A 16,958-nucleotide genomic window follows, 5' to 3' on the forward strand; every position below is an offset into this window, starting at 1 on the left:
AGCTTACAAGTATTTTCTTTGATGTAACCTGACCTCTGATTGAAGTGGAGAATGACAAAAAGTTACTTTTGTATCTGAATTAATTTTCCACTTCTAGTTCTTACCATCCTATTCACTTTCAATTTCCTCCAGGATTTGTTTTCTCACATGGTTTTGAGCCATTTGCTGCCTCCTAATGACTGACTTACAAAACAGCAAACATGGAAAATTTCCAAAAAAACTTTTTTGGAACTGTCACTGCTGCGTATTTTGTGATGATCTACAGCTTTTCATATGTTTGTCACTGATGAGAAATTTGTGAATTTTTTATGACTGCTCTGTGATATTTTTAGCAGAACATCAAATTTTCTACCCTGAGAAATACAGTAAACAGTACCTTAATGGGAAACTTTTCTAGCTCTGAGAATGGAAAGAAAGATACAAGTGGTTGACTTTGTTTGGATTGTGTCATTTAGATAATGTAAGAATCTGTGCTTTCATGGGCTTGCATACCAATGTCATATGGTGCTTATTTTGGTTAAATAATTTTCTCCTTCCCCTCCCCTGTTTAAAAATCATAATTAACCTTTTTTTGTTTTGTTTTCTATCCTTCCTCATTTATACCTTCTTAAACTTTAAGATATAGTATTCTTCAATGACTTTGTCAGATCTAATGGATTTTAATAGATTATTTAACCAATGAAACAATAACAAAGCAAGACAGCATCCCTCATGGTCTTATTCTTGTATCAAGGCTTGTCATCTCACTATGTGCTGTTCTCACTACAGTGCAGCACAAGCTCGCTCAAAAAATTTTGGGACCTAGCAAAATATAAATATTATGAATTATATGGGATATAGACAATGTAGATTTTCTCTGTGTAATCCTTCCCCTCTCATGTGGGACCTTGTAAGCAGTACAAATGACTTGAATTGGGATGAGAGTGTTGAATGGAGTTCTGACCTTGCCCCCTACTATTTGGGTGTATTTGTGGGCAGTCTCTAAACTTTTCCCTCGATTGAGTTGCACTCAGTGACATCACTCCCTTTGTGGTAGAATGTTTGTAAACCACTGTAAGGTTCTGAAACATGGTTTGGATCTTACAGGAGTATCTTCAGCTATGCCTGATTTCCAGCTGCTGAGTTTTATGCTCAGAACTTTCAAGCTCAAGCACGTTTTGCATTAAACTATGATGAATTAACATAATAAATTACTAGCAGTATTTTTCTAAAATAAAGGTCCTCCACCACTTCAATCACCTGTTGGGGCCTTTTTGCAGGAGACACTCATAGTAACAAAATTCTGCTACTTTTTTTGAGAATATATATAAATGTATACGTAATTTATGTGCATAATTATGTTAGTCTTTGATTGGAATCTTTGATTTACAGGAGTTTACAGTAGTGACACAATAAAACGGGGAACTGCAGTCGTCTAATAAGTTAACAAGTTTTTCCTCTGTTAGAGAACATAATCCAGTGAAGCATAAACTGAACAAGGAAATGTAGACTATGACAGGTTAGCAACACCATGGGTGAGCTGTTGGATCTCTTGAAGCTACTGTTGAATATAAATCAATAATTCTAGTGCCCAAGGTTAAGATGTTTAATCAGGTGGTTTGGTTGTTTAATCAGACTGAGATGGATTGGGATGGGAAAAGGTTTTCAATGGAATTTTCAGTGGCCTTTTATTGTCTTAAACAGCAGGAGGTGGGGACAAAGGACAATAATTTCTGAGTCTCATGTGCTCTCTAGGCTTCTGCATTTCCTGCAAGAAACACTTTTCTTTCCAGATAAATTTTTGTCACTGAACACTGCAGGATTACTCAGCATTAGTGAATATACATAGCAGATTATGATGGAACTGGGTTCTCATAAAGGTAGTAAGAAAATGCAGATCTAGGCAGTCTCACAACTGGAAGGAGTCCCTTAAAGGAAAGCAAAAGGTGAAAAAGGCTACAGAAATATGTCAGAATTGGAATGAGTACAGAGTGTTAAAAAAAAGATAAGTCGGTGTTGTTGAGATAAGGAAAGGGCATTAACACTTCGATTTCCCTGGGTCCAGGCCTTTTCCTCAGGGTCCTTACCACTGTTTAGATTGACTGTCCCAGGGCTGATTGCTGGATTTAGTTGAAAGTGATGTCTGTGTTCACATTACCTTAAAAATGGTAGTGATTTTTTAAAGTTGATTTTTCTCACTATGTTGTTACCATCAGTGTTGTGATCTTAAAAGAAGTGCTGATCTGAGACACTAATAAAGTGGGAGTTCCCACTTAGGCACTGATCTGCAGACCAGGATATGTCTGTAGTAGTGCTGGACAACCCAGTTTCAGTTTTTTCTGGTGCCAGTGTTTACTGACATTAAGTTGGTGGGCTGGGAGTGTTGTAACATTACTTTGGAAAGTGAAGTAACATGCACAGTGTTCTCTCTTAGTCCATGAAGAATATTTTGTCTTCCCTGCCCAACTGGGAGAAAAAAGGTTCCAATGTTATTTTTGTAGGTTTTTTGGATGAGGAAGACATTTTTAAATTGATGATTTCTTGTTTACCTGTTATTTTGTTTATTATTTAAAGAGCATAAAATCTGTGGCACGACTGGGGCTACAGGTTGTAGTCTTTTTATTTTCCTGGTTAATAAAGCAGACCTGGGAGACATTCAGAGGTATATTTGTTACTTCAACTTCTTCAAGGACTTCTGGCATACCAACAGAAACATGAAATCATCCTCTTCTGACAATTTGTCCTTAGACTTAGAAAGCTGGCAGGTAAGGGTAGAACTACAGGAGAAAGATGTCTCGCAACACTCACTGGAAAAGCTTGATCTGAAGTAGGGTTCAGAGGTAAAATTACTGTTTGCTGCAAAGCTCCTTGCTTTGATATGACAAGACTGCTTTTTACCTGAGAGACCTCCACTGCGATCCCTTCTAAATGATTTGGGAAGTGGAAGCTGTGCATTCATTGGCAGTGTGTTGACGCTGAGGGATGTCCTTTTCAGCATCAAGTGCTTATAGTCCTTAAGTTGGTATTTCTGATTTTAACTGCAGGGCATCCCTTCCACCTTATTTAAAAACATTACCCCGTGTAAAATATTTTGTTGTGATCAGTCTGTAAAAGGTGGAATATTTAGAACAGCCATAGACAGCACTGTGTGCTTCACTGGGTATCACTCATTCTTCCAGTGGGTATCCTGCTGACAGGGATACCTAGTGCTCCAGACAGAGCAGTCTCCTTTCCTCTGCCATGATGTGCAGACAAACCACAATGACAACTCTGCCCCTGCTGTCTTCTGAGCAGTCCAGGGTCTGCTCTCTGAAGTATTATGAACAAACATTTCCAAATGCTGACTCCTTGTTTTGAAAGAAAGTGGTTTAAATCAATTATCTTGAGTTGAGCTATGGTTTATTTGGAGTGGGGGTGAGTTATATGCTGAAAGATCCAGCATGCTATTGCTTTATCACATCCATGTCACAAGGAAAGCCTGTGACATGACAGATTGCAATAGCTGTGCCTGGTCAAGGAGTTTTTTTGTGATGTAAATGACTTGTAGGTGTTGTTTCTTAGCCCTGTGTAAGAGGAGCCAGGCTGAAGAGAGGCAGCAGGGAAAGTTCATCCAAGTGGCTGGAGCTCCAGTAGCCTCTTAGGCAAATAAACTCCATAACTGTGCCTAAGAGAGTGGAGCTCCTCTGTGAAAGAGAGTGCACTTGGTGCTAAATTGCTGCCTTAATGCTCGGGATAGCTGTGGCTGGATTCTACTAATTCTGCAGTTACTTGTGGCTAATTGTATAAAAACTATATTTGGAGCCTGAGACAAAGGGTACCTGTCGAAGTAAAGGGCAAGCACAAACTCTGGTGTTGTAAAGTCCTTTCTCTGTTTCTATGTCAGATAAGCCTCGTTAGACAAAAAACCACAACTAGATTTGAGATCATAGTATGCCACGTACATTATGTATTTTATGTACATTATATACTTTATGTGCATTACTACCTCTTAGGTTCCTGCTTGCAATAATTTTTATGTGAGTATTCGTGGGTGGAATTGGATTGAAGTCATCAAAGTTCTAGACTAGGAATTTATAGGGATGTTTCTTTTCTTTTGAACAGAAGAATGTTATGATGTAGCAGGAATGTCTCTCTTAGATTTTTTAAATTTTGTTAATTTTTTTATATCCTTTTCTACACTGTCTTCTCTTTCTTTCCAGCTGTGTACACCTGAGAGCTTTCTAGGCCACTGATGGATGACTTAGACATCTGTTTATATATGCAGTAAAGACCCACTTTATATAAGCAGTAAAGACCCAGTTCTTCACTGGAGATTCTAGTTGCTTCCGTACTTTTTTATTTGTGAAAGCAGAACAGTATTTTTATACTAGCCTTGTGTATGTGTACAGAAATAATTCTACCAGGAAAATAATATCTGACTGGCAACCTTAAAATCAAAGCTCCTATTTCAATTTAGAAGATTAAGGAAGGAGAGCTTCACGGGCAATAACAAACTAAAGACTTTTTATCAGGCTGATACAAGCCTTCTGTGTGTTGTGGAAATGTGCTAATTACAACATGGCAGTATTTTCCTAACCTAACTGCAGATCCATGAGCTTAATCTTGTACTGTCAGTAAAATACTTTTGAATCTAATGGGAGGTGGTGCAGCTGTGTGAAGAGCTCTTGAAATATTTGTCCACTTCTGGGACTTATGTTTGCTGTGTGAAGTGATTAAGGTCATTGCTGCTCATTTTGTGGTTAGCAAGATGCTTGTTAAGAATTCTTATCATTCTTTGTTTCAGAAATAAAAATTAATGGACTAAGAAAATTAGACTAAGTTCCATCATGATTGCACTGTTGATAGATCTGACAGTGTATGATGGTATATCTTGAGTTAGAAACCTGAATGTGGTTGAATTTCACTGATATCTGCATTCAGAAAACATAAATGTCCTTGTGCAAAAAATACTCTTTTGCAGTTTAAGGGAGTGAATCCTTGTGAGAGTTCTGTCTGTTTTGTCAGCTCTTGTGCTGTGACACCTCCTGTTTCCTCTGCTTGAACATCCCTGTGAGGTTTCTCTTGTAAAAGCTTTGTGGTGGAGCCCCTCTGGTGTCCATCAGAACTAATAGGCAGGTGTGACTTTTCTTGTGCATCCTGCTTCCAGTGCAAGTCAATTAGAAGCAGCAAATATGTGGGCAGCAGATATGGACTAGAGGGAAATTTGGAAATTGTTTTGTAGAACAGGTATGAAGATTATATAACATATGTAAAGTGTTATGGTGTTTGAGAGCAGGGAAAAATTAAGCAACACAAACTGTTATCTAGAAATTTTTCCCCTATGAAATGCACATGGTAATGGGCTGAGGTCTCATTTTGGTTTTGTATAAATTTCTGGAAGAATTTCAACTTAAAAATGTTGCAAAATCAAAGTTGTTTTCTTTTTTTCAATTAAATATATTTGTCTCCATTTATGGAAAAAGCATAGCCTGTATGTGCAAGAGAATGTATGGGGGGGATTGATAACATACAAAAGTGAATGTAGGAAATTGTTGAGTCAATGTAAAGCCTGAATGGCTTTGTAGCAGAGGGTGAAGTTAAAATGTATTTGGTTTAAAACACAATATGCAACATCTTTTTTTGCTTGCTTTCAGGAACTTGCCGTGTAAATTCACCCTATTACAGATAAATGAAAGAGAGAAGTTATGAAATGAAAAGTAGCTGTAATACACAGATTGAATGTTTGGGTGGGAGTGAAAGTAGGAGTTACTGGGTTGGAACAGATTCCTTAAGACCTGTCACATCATACTATTAAAATAAAGAATTAGACATAGTAATTTTAAGGGGATATTGTGTAAAAGTTGGGAGATATTAATGCAATAAAATACATTGATGGATTCCAAACTTACAGTTGGTTACGTGTATTATACTTACATAATAACTGTAGATAGCAAGTACTTGCTATGTGTGCTGGATTGCTTGTGAAGGGAAAGATTACAGTGTATTAGAAAACTTTGATTCCATCAGCTCCCTCTGTGTGTGCTTTGCAATTTCATTAGGTGGCTCTGTAATGGATTGATTTTTGATCAAATTTGTGATATAATCAAAGTCCATCAGAAAGGTCATAAATGCTTTCATATTTTATATCCTTGGCAGCTGCATTCCTCATATGAGAAGGCCAAAAGATGGAGAAATTGCATCAGTTTCTTTTGTTCTGCCACAGACATCTTAATGGCCATTCACTTCATCTACTTGTTTTCCAATGATACCTAGTCTTATACTGGTAGTATTTGGATAATAAGTAAAATATTTTAAAAGTACTTACATGCTATGGATAAGTGGATTCCATAAATCATCAAGATTTTTGATACAGCAGAATATAAAACTGTATAGTGCATTTCCACAGCCAGGCATGTTTGTTACTACCTGGTTCCCCACACTGTCTGGGCACCTCACTATCTATAGCTATACTTGCAGTGCCCTGCCTTCCATTTTATTGTGGGGTCCTTGGATGTAGAAACTAGTTTGGTATTTTTTTCTTAGGGTATCATGAAGCATCTGGGGAGAGTAATGAATTGAACTCACTCTCCTAGCACTAAATTCTGATCCAGTCTTCCTTTGTCTTCCATGAAGAGCCCATCTCAGGCTCCCACTGAGGTATTGGAAAGTCTCTGCTGACAGTACAATTTGGGATTGGTAAGTCCCACTTCGCAAAAGAAGTAAAGAACTGGGAAGAAACAAGAAGCCTGGATTTTCTAGTATATCATTAAGGTGGTGCAACATGCATTGAAAAGTATATCTGAATTTTAAAGCAGTATCTCTTGGTTGTCCTTCCATTTGTTCACTGTTTTACAAACTATATCAAGGAAAAAACCTGCTTTAAAAATCCCTTTTTTAAGAAAAGAAGAAGAGAGATGCTTTTTAAATGAATGTGAAGGTTATGATATATATTTAACAAAGCTTGGGAACTTGGAAGTGTAGACAGCCATTGTCTTGTCTTAACCCAGAGGTGTGAGTAAAGGATACAGTGTCAGATGTAACTTTCAATTTTCCTGGCTTCTGTCACTTCACGTCACAACCTTAGCATTAGTAATATACATTTTTTTTGTTGAGGAACAATAGCTAAAAATGTATTTTGACTAGTAAAATTAAGAAGATGACACGTAAATCATAGAAGTTCACTGTGCAATAGTAATGTGTGTCATTTTTTTTGGTACAAGTATAATTCTGAGTACATGGTAACTGCTATCTATAGCTACAGAAATATCACCACCTCCTGCCTTTTGGCAAGAAACTGTATTTTAAGTTTTATATATAGATTTCACAATGACAGAGAGGGAAAAACTTTTAGCTGAGCATTATACTTTAGTGCAGAGCAAGAACTAAATATAGTCACCGTGTCATCACAGCAAGGTTGCTTTTTGGCAAAAAAGCATAAAATAAAAGAGAAGAGATGTACATTACTGCTGTTACACAGTCATTAGAGATAAATGAAGATGGATACAGAAACAACTGATTACAGGAGATCCTGTCATGGGTGAAAACAATTGAACCTGAGCAATGTCATTTCAACCAGTAGGACCTGTTTTGTTAACTATCAAGTTCTTCTCATTAATCTCATTTTAATTGAGGTTGGAGCAAGCTCTGAGATTTCAGACTGTGAGACCAATGCACACTCTAATCTTAACTAGCCAAAAGATTGCTTTTGGCTACTTCTTCCTTGAGTGTAGCAGCTCTTCAGGCCTGTTAACAAGAGTCCTACACTTCTCCCCAAGGATTTAGGAACTGAATCCATTTGCAAAGGAAGGAGAGAGCAGAAGGAATGTAGTAGTTCAAGATGGCTGCTCCATTCTTCAGGTCTATGCTAATCTCTGTCTCTTCTGTCTTCTCTGTCTCCATTTGAGTATCAAGAGGAGGAAGAGTCTTGAGTACTGAAATTACAGTTTCCATACAGCTCCAGGAAGGACAAATACAACTATGGGAAAAATGATTAATTCTGGGGGCTGGGTGAAGGTGGCTAATAGGGAAAGGGGAGAAATTGAGCTGTTTCTGGGCAGGAAGAATGACAGGCATTATTGAATATTGGATTTAGAATGGTTTTTTGGACTCCAAGCCCCAAATAGCCTACAAGTGCAGGTCACTTAGGAGCTTGTGCAGAGCTCAGTTCAAGCAGGAGAACTGGACAGTGTCAATTATGTGGTTTTTTTACAAAAGCATTGCTGCTTGGCAAAAGCAAGAATAACCCATTATAAACTGGATTTTTATTTTAATTGAGGTGTTTTTTTTTTAATTTGTGGGCTAGTTGAGCTATGATATAGAACAGCTGAGTCAAGTCCTGAAAGTCAATTTTGGCCTGTCCTGTTCCTATTAGGATTCAGTCAGGGAGTAAACGCTCACTGTGAGATTCAGGAACTGGTCTGCCCCTCCCAAACCAGGGCTTTCCCCTTGTATAGAAAGAATCCCATTTGCTGAATCAGGGTGTGTTTGCAAAATAGGGCAATTTAAATTTAAAAGGGTTGTACTGACAGCTAGAACATCACGAGGTGATTATAGACCCTTCATCTGGCATATTAGAGGGTAAATCTCCTCAAACAAATAGTGAGTACTTTTAAAAAATCTGGATGGGGCTCTAAAAAAGGAGCATTACCACCTCTAGCACCATCTTGTGTTTTCCCTTAAAATGAAAGTGGAGAAGGGTCTTGAACTCCATCACAAAGTACAGCGACTGCCCTGTAGGTTTGTTAGTCACTCTCTGAACATGCCATTGACTAGCATGAGGATTTAAGCAGAAAGTTTTTTAGGCAGGATCCTTATTTGGTCTACTGTGAAATAAGTAAAGATCTCCTGCCCTGATTTGATTTGTGAGGAATAAGGGATGATTCGCCAAGCTCAGGGAAAAAATGCTGGCAACTCTTCTGCAGGTTTTAGTTGTATGACATTTCAACTACATATAATCCCTCTCTGAGATTTGGTCCTTTTGTGGATCTGGACCATAGTACTTGGTTGTGGTGTGGTTTTGTTTGGGGTTTTATTGTTGTTGTTTGGTTTTGTTCACCAAGACTCAAATTCACAAAAATATTTGCATGCTTATCTCTCATTTTCATAAATATATAAATAACTTTGTAGATCTGGTCCCAAGAGCCTGATCCTGTAAGAATCATGACATATCGTAGCACTGATGCTGAAGCCAGTGGAGTTTTCATATGTGGAGTAGAATAAGGTCACATACAATGTAGATAGTCTGTCCTGTATGTGAGATCAGGAATCACCATGGTTACTTATCCGGTATTTGGCGTGCGCTCTCTTGTGCTCTCTCTCTCTTTCTTTTTATTTATTTATTTATTTAATTACATTTTTGTATCACACAGAAAGCAGATACTAAATCTGCAGCGTAAAACAATTTTCTTTGTGAAATAGTGGCAGGAGCCTTTTGAATGTTTGTTGCTTTGCAGCAGTGATGTGACCATCAGTGTCAGGGAGCGGTGGTTGATGCCGTGAGCTGGAACTGCTGCTGGTCAGCCAGAGTGTGGTTCTTGGCCTGAACATCCCTGCTTGTCAAAGGAGAATCATCTGCTTTATTAATATAAAATAGTTATAGTCTGCATCACCATTTCTGTCCTATTATGGGATTGTACATTTCCTACAACAGTGGCAGCTCTCTGGAGGTTAAGTTTTGCACAACTGCAGGTAGGAGTTTCTATTTAGTGCTTGAAGAGAGAGTCTTTCAGGAGTGATTTGGTGGTCCTATTTATGAGCCACTTGTCCTGATGTCTGTCACTTAGCATTTCAGTGCTTTTGGTGCTGCTCAATGATAAAGTATTAGCAGTGCAATCCAACTCCACAAATATATTTATATATATAATTTTAAGACTAAACATTAAAGAATCAAGCCTAAGATTTTTTTCAAGTAGAATAAATATTCTTGTTCATCAAATATATCCTCCTGTTTCTTGATCATGTCACAGTGGCAATGAGGGGTGGGCAAACAGCCATGGGAGCTTGTCATTATGTAGAGGAGATTGCTCTGCAATTAAGTTACTAGTAGGTCAAATAATATTTTATTTTCTAATTTCTGTTTTTAAACACCAAAGCACTCTGAATCTGTGGAAAGTTAGGCACCAAATTAAGAGTTGAACTGCCTTTTTGTGTGCAGAAAATAGAGCTGTTTCAAGCATTTCTGAGGGTGTAGATGATAAATGCTGCTTTTCTAGTGGCATCTGAGCTTAGTTTGGTGATATGTGGTTGTTCTTAACACGTGGGATTGTGGGTGACCTTGCTTTTCTTGACTATAGCCTTGAGGGACAGGCTGATACTGTGGTGTGTTTTGGGAATTATTCTTCCCTGCATACAAATAGATATACTACTGCTACTGTGCTGTTCTAGTCTACTTAGCTTTCTTACTTGCTGCAGCTAAAATATTCATTTATACTACTGCATTTATAATATAGGCTTACCAGTTAAAAAAAAAAAAAAAAAAGAAAAGGAAGCCAAGACATTGTAACAAGCTAAAAGGAAAGGAAAGCTAGTGGGAGGAAAGTTGTTCAGCTGAAAAATAGAAGCTGCTTTTTCTTTTCCCCCAATGCTTTGGAGCAGATTTTGAGCAGTGCTTGTTAAGGAAAGAGGATAGTCATGTAAAATAGAAGGTAGGATTTTTAATAAGGAAAGTAATGATGGAAAACAACCAATAGGAATATGGGCAGGTAAAGAATAATTGGAGATCATCTTTAAATAGCATAAGAGTAAGAATTTTTTGCTCTGCTCACATCATTCTGTGTTGTGCCTTTTGCTGGGATTTTACACATTAGGATTGCCACGTATTGCTTAGTATTGTTAATACGCAAAATCCTGGCAAAAGGTTGACATTGTAATGGCTCTAAAGGACCCATTTCAATGTAAATCCTAAGGGTCTATCAATGTGCAGGGGATTTATGTGGGTGAGTCCCATTAATGGTAATGGGACTTATGTGCGTAAATCTCTTCTGCATTGATGGGAAAATAGACTCCTTAGTATGCAAAGTCTCATTTGAAATCAAAGAGCATTTGCATAAGATCCATACATAGCTTGGAACTCCGTGTGTTAAAAACAGTATGAAAGGAACATAATACACCTTAACTTCTTCAGTGGATAAATACTAGTGTAAAAAGAATATTTTGATATTATGTATTTTATTTTTAAAAACTGCAACAATATTTACATCCAATGATTAGAAACCAAAATAATTGTCTTTTTATTACTGTGGACGATTGCTTTTTACGTGGAGTGTAGTTGAACAAAATAATTATGTGTCATTGCGGAAATTTTGTGCCGAGCTTATGTCCCAGCTTTCTGCATGAAATATTTAATTTCGGACGACTTGGAGTATAAGCAGAACCAAGATTTACCCTGGAACTGAGAGGTGTCTCCAGTGGCTGCCACCAAGTGTCGCTGTTGGCAAGAGCAAAGTTAAGCCGCGTCCGGCGCAGCTCGGGGAGAGTTAAAATATTTTGGAGGAGGGAATGTATTTCTTTGATCTCCTCCTTGTAATACACAGGTGTTTGTTTTGTTAAGCTGTTTAATATATATCGCTTACCTGAGGGAGGCTCAAATGGACGTGACTGTGCTGCAACAAAATGATGTTATTGCTCGGAGAATGTCTGAAATGTTGATGGTCTACTTTAGTCTTTGCTGTCTGGCATCCAGATTCACAGTATTACTTTTAAACCTAACTCTGAGCAAAAACAGTTTAATTATTTTGCCATTTCTGTGTTTTTGAAGTGAGTGAAGGAGAAGATGATCTTGATTTTGCTGATGCAGGCAAGAAGTGGCCTGCAGAATGGTTTGTTTTTTTTTTCGATCAGAAGAGGAGGAGCCTGGATGTAGGGAGCAATTTAAGGAGAGAGTTTAGAGTATGTGTGGCTGTGCAAGATTTCATCTGCCTACAAGAGGAAAAGCTATTTTATGTCTCCTGTAGTACTCTAGCTCAGGAATTGATTGATATCAGTTCCTCCAGTGAAACTTCTCTCAGACTGAGGGGCCCTCTAAGGAGAGAGATCAGAGTTGAATGTATTTCAATATTAAGGATATCTGCTTTTTGTGTTCAGGATGAGTTAATAGTGTGCCACTATAGATATAAAATTGTAGAATATAGGTGTTTTCTATTATTTTTATGCAAACAATATTAATCTTGCAACCCCTATCTCATCCTGTGAGTACTGGACAATTAAGAGTAGCACTAGGAGTACAGCTTTAAATAAGCTTTAACAAGCATTTCAGAGTGCAAAGAACTTCTCCAAAAGTCCTTTCTTTTTGGTGGGCAGAATAAAAGTGGTTTGTGGTTTATATCAGAAACATATTTTTATTTATAACACTTTTGTTTATTTAGAGAGGGTGCTGTGTGAATGGCACAGGTGAAAGCAATTTGCCCAGTTTTTCAACGAGTTGATATTTCTGAGTGCACTGACTGTTGTCTTTCCACTTCTAAGTAGCATAAAATATGAAATTATGCATCCTGATTATGGAGTTCCTAAAGGATGTTTTATATATGATAGATCAGGTTCTTACTGAGAATGATGACACCTAGGATAAAGCCAGATTACTTTTCTTTACTTTCTTTTTTTTCCAGTTGTTTTATACTGGATAATATCTCACTACTTTTCTTCCAACTGGGAAGCCTGAATTACAATGACCATAAGATAGTGGGTTATGTCCCTGATATAAATATATCACACTAGAGGTAGTCACATTAAGAATTAGTCTGTATTCCTATGTGTCTTTGAAGGAAAACTTTCCTGCTCCTGTTTTTACGAACAGGTGATGCAAATGAAAGAGCTCCAGCTGTCAGATGGAAGGGGAAAGCAGCATTCCTGATTGTAGCACCTGACTGCACAGGTAAATTGCATCAGAGACCCAGGTATCAGCTGGGTATTGTTCACCCATCAGTGATCAGCAAGGGAAGAACATATTTAAAAGCAAGCAGCTTTCACAGGTAAACTGTAAAAGGATGTAGAGAAAATATGTCCTGAAGCTTTTCAGCTAAATTGGTCAAAAGTACTCTGAGGAGGAGGAATGGGAGAAGGAGCTGTGTTTTGTCTCTGAAGGGAGTTACAAACCTCAGGAGCTGAGGTGAGGGAGCTGCTTGTGCTGGCTGCTCTCAGTGGAGTGTCTGTGGGGTGATGTCCCCTTGCTCTTGGGAAACAGCAGCTTGACCTTCCTGGAGCTAAGCTCTGCCTCTGTCCCCGTACAAAATGTGTTTTTTCTGGTAGCTACACCTCCAGTGGTAGCATTTGGGTAATATAGCTGATCCTTTCTTCTTTTTTTTTTGATGCCTATAACACCAATGAGCTTCTTAAGGTAACTTTAAGACTAAAAGACAGAGGCTCTATTAAAGAGCAGTTTTTATAGAAATAAGTTTCCTGTAATAGCAGTTCATATGTGGACCAAATGAATATCTCAGTATTTGTGAACTCAGTAATGCTGCACAATAACACAATTAAATATTTGTACAGTTATAAAATGTCAGAAAAAAAATGAGGATGTTTCAGAATTTGTTATTCTCGTAACTTTAGGTTAACAGCAAGATTTTTTTTTAAAAAAAGAACAGATTAATTAAAATGGGCAAGACGTGAAATAACAGTCTACCTTCTAAAGTAATGAACAATTGTGTATATCATAGTTGCTGTTGTCTTCAGAAAAGCCCTGTTTGTAGGTACAGAATATAGAAAGAAAAATATGTATATATAAAAGAAATTATCGAGTGCTCTTTTTAGTGTATTCTGGAATACACTAATTCTGTGTAACTCTAACCAGGAAAAACGTCATCTTTGGAAGCAGACTTGACCCTGTACCCATTCTGGAAACGTGATAATGGGCCTAAGAAATCTAGACTTTGTGGTGATTCAAAAGCAGACAAAATGTAGAAAACAGTGAGATATGTCTGGGTCAATCAGCATGGAAACTAGAAGGGTGATGATGAAGGGAGAAAGGGAATCTTTAAATGTGATGACTGTGACTTTTGTGGTCCAGGTTTTAACAGATGTTCCCTGCAGTCAGTAATAGAATTGTGTCTTCAGGTGCCTGTGCTTGGCCTTCCAGGAAGTTGCTGCAGTCAGACAGGAGTAAGAAATGAGGAAATTTTTTTCTTCTTAAAAACAGTGCAAAGTTAACAAATTTAGTAGTTATTGTTCAAAGACTGTTAAAACCCACTTGAAATAACATGACAATCTCATCTTTACAGTGATAGTAGTTTGTTAATTAGCTGAGCTACCAAAATACCAAGATTATGGTTAAAATGGCTCTGAGTAGGAGGTGATAATGATGCACTGCCTGCTTTACAACACATTATATGCAGTGCACGTTAACTCCAACAACTAGAAGAATCACAGGTGTGTGCTTAAAAAGAAGAGGTGTGTTATAGGGGAAAAAAAATCAATGATAAGAAGCATCATTTTGATTTTATCCGTGTGCTGAAGTCTGTAAATTCAGGTTAATTTCATTTCCTTATGTTTACAAGGTAGCCCTGAACTGCACTGGGTATTGGTTAGTGCAGATACTGAAAATAACTTCAGAGTGGCCATTACTCCCATGACTGGAGGGCAATGAACCCTGTGGTGCCCACCTTAGCCAGGTAAAGCCTTGCTGAGCTTACATGAGCAACAACTGTAGATCTACCATTTGTGCTTGTCATGCAAGAAATGACCATCCTGTTTCTGCTATTTTGTAACCCCAGAGTTCATGCACGAACATATTTTCTTTCCTCCAGAGCTGTGAGGGGTTTTGGTGTTGTCTGTGTTTTTTCTGTCCTTGAGGAACTGGAAATGTACATTTTAAAAGAGCTTGTAGGAAGGAGACAGAAACCCAGAGGGACTTTTTTAAAGTTTGATATTCCCTTTCTGTTCATCCATCTTTTTATTTCCTCTATGTTTTCTTTCAGAGTATAGTAATTTAATGAGACCTAGTAGACTTGATCTTACAAATCCTAGGTCAGATTTGTTGAGAAATACAAGAGAGAATTCTCAATCTCTTTTCTCTCATGTGGCCTCAACACTAGTGTCCATTGTACTAAGCAGTAGGGACTTTTTTGGGGGCTCAGTCTGGGGAGTCTTTTTGGTAGTTTAGGAGTTTGGGGAGCTCTGGTTCTTCTGGGAACCCAAGTCTTAAGTCTTATGACTGAGAGTTGAATGGGATTTTAGATTTCAAATTTGTCTTACTAGATGACCCATAAAAATAATGTCTTTGTCCAGGAAGAGATCAAATAATTTTGTGTGAATAGCTGTAAGTAAAGCTTTATTGCTGTCATGGTGAGTATTCCAATTTTAGGTTAATGGAAGGAGTAGCTAGTGTTGTATCCATCTCTTTTTAAGGGCTAAGTAATACTGAAACAAAGGATGTTATATTTTATTTTCCAGATATTTTCTGGCACTTGGGAATTGCCAAACAATACAACTTCTTTACCTCTTTCCAAACTGTTTTTTAGCTGTTCATTACATTGGCATTTAAAATTTTTCTATCTTTTAAAAGCACATTTACTATCTGAAAAGTAAGCAGCACATTGGACAATTACTGCTTCATTTTCTGGGTTAAATTGCCAAAGAGGGAGAACCTTGGCAGGAGGGAGTCTGCTCTAGCTGCCCTTTGGGTGCCTCAGTTACTTTGGAATTTTGTTTCTTGATTGAGGTAATAAAAATGGATTTTAATTTGGAAAAAATGTCTGTATGCCTTTGATATTCCACAGGAAAATACTTTAAATAAGCTAGAAAATAGTTGCTATCCCTATAGTTTCAGATGTTCCTGCTTACTGAGCCTGGTCACTGGATGTATGGCAGGTAAAGAGCTCACAGAATGAGGTCCTTAATCAGAGGAAGACATTGCTGCCTTTGCCCAAGAGCAAGGTATAAGACTGCACCATACAGTTACTTTAAACTTAACAATGTTGCTTTGACTATGAGTCCCTTTCAACTGGCAAAATTTTCTGTAAGGAAAAACACAGTATAGTTAATTTTATGCCTGTAAGTATCTGTACTGTGTATAATCAAATAACCAAAGGTATGTGGTGCAATAAGGTGATGCCAACACTCAGATTGTGCATTAGAGCTGTGAGAGATTAGTGACATCAGTGCTATTTTCATGATTTCCTTTTGTTTACATAACCTACACGTTCTCTACAAGCATAGCTCCAAAACAACAGTAATTTTTTCATTACAGACATGTCTGAAATTCATTATGTTGTAAACGTATATTCCCAAGGATGACTAATGTGCTTAGAGGATTGTGTATAATGATTGCTTGGCATTCCATAGATTTGATCCAGAGAGAGGGTAAGATCCTCCTACAATTTTCTGAGCACCCTTATGTATCAGCTAGAGACACCAGCACTTATTTCTGGTGTGTTCTGCAGGATATTGCATGTGTTTGCTTAAATAATGTCATATTATCAGAAGAATGGGTGGAATGTAAATTGTGAGTAGCAAAATATATGTGTGGTAACCTTAGTCTTGCTAATAGGAAGGACCACCTTTCTTTCAAGAAACACTTGAGAACTGTGTGTATTTGCCCAAGAACACTGTGCACTCCCCCATGTACATTGGGGTGGGGGTAAGAAATATCCATGGGAAGACAGGAATAAGATCTCTTATAAATTAGGGACATGTGGTGAGCTGGTGTACCACTCACACCTCAAAGGAACACAAGCAACTAACTTGAGCAGACCCTTCTGCTGTGTGAACCTCAGGTTTTATGGATCTTCTTTTTTTTTTTTAAATTCTCCATTCAAAATGCCTAAGAGGCTTTGAATTAATCTTCTCAGATTTATATGAGTAATTTTTAAATGGTGTTAGATTTCTTTGTTTTGTTTTTGCAAGTTAGCGAGTTTGATTTATTTTGAGAAAGTGTTTGCAGTCATAATTAAGAGAGATAGTAAGCTTAGTGTTAATTACACAAATTGATGTGAATATCTGATTGAGTCCTGAGAGGGTTAGATTTTTTCCAGCTGTGAGAGAGATGACATTAAAAGATGGATAATTTG

The 16,958-nt window shown here is 37.6% G+C and overlaps 1 protein-coding gene across 5 annotated transcripts in view; it reads left to right on the forward strand.

The window, feature by feature from the left end:
• LOC135419504 (uncharacterized) overlaps nt 1-16,958 on the forward strand; it is a 280,805-nt gene that overhangs the window by 34,572 nt on the left and 229,275 nt on the right. The window lies entirely within an intron of this gene.

This window comes from Pseudopipra pipra, chromosome 10 (assembly GCF_036250125.1).
Source record: "Pseudopipra pipra isolate bDixPip1 chromosome 10, bDixPip1.hap1, whole genome shotgun sequence".
NCBI lineage: Eukaryota > Metazoa > Chordata > Aves > Passeriformes > Pipridae > Pseudopipra > Pseudopipra pipra.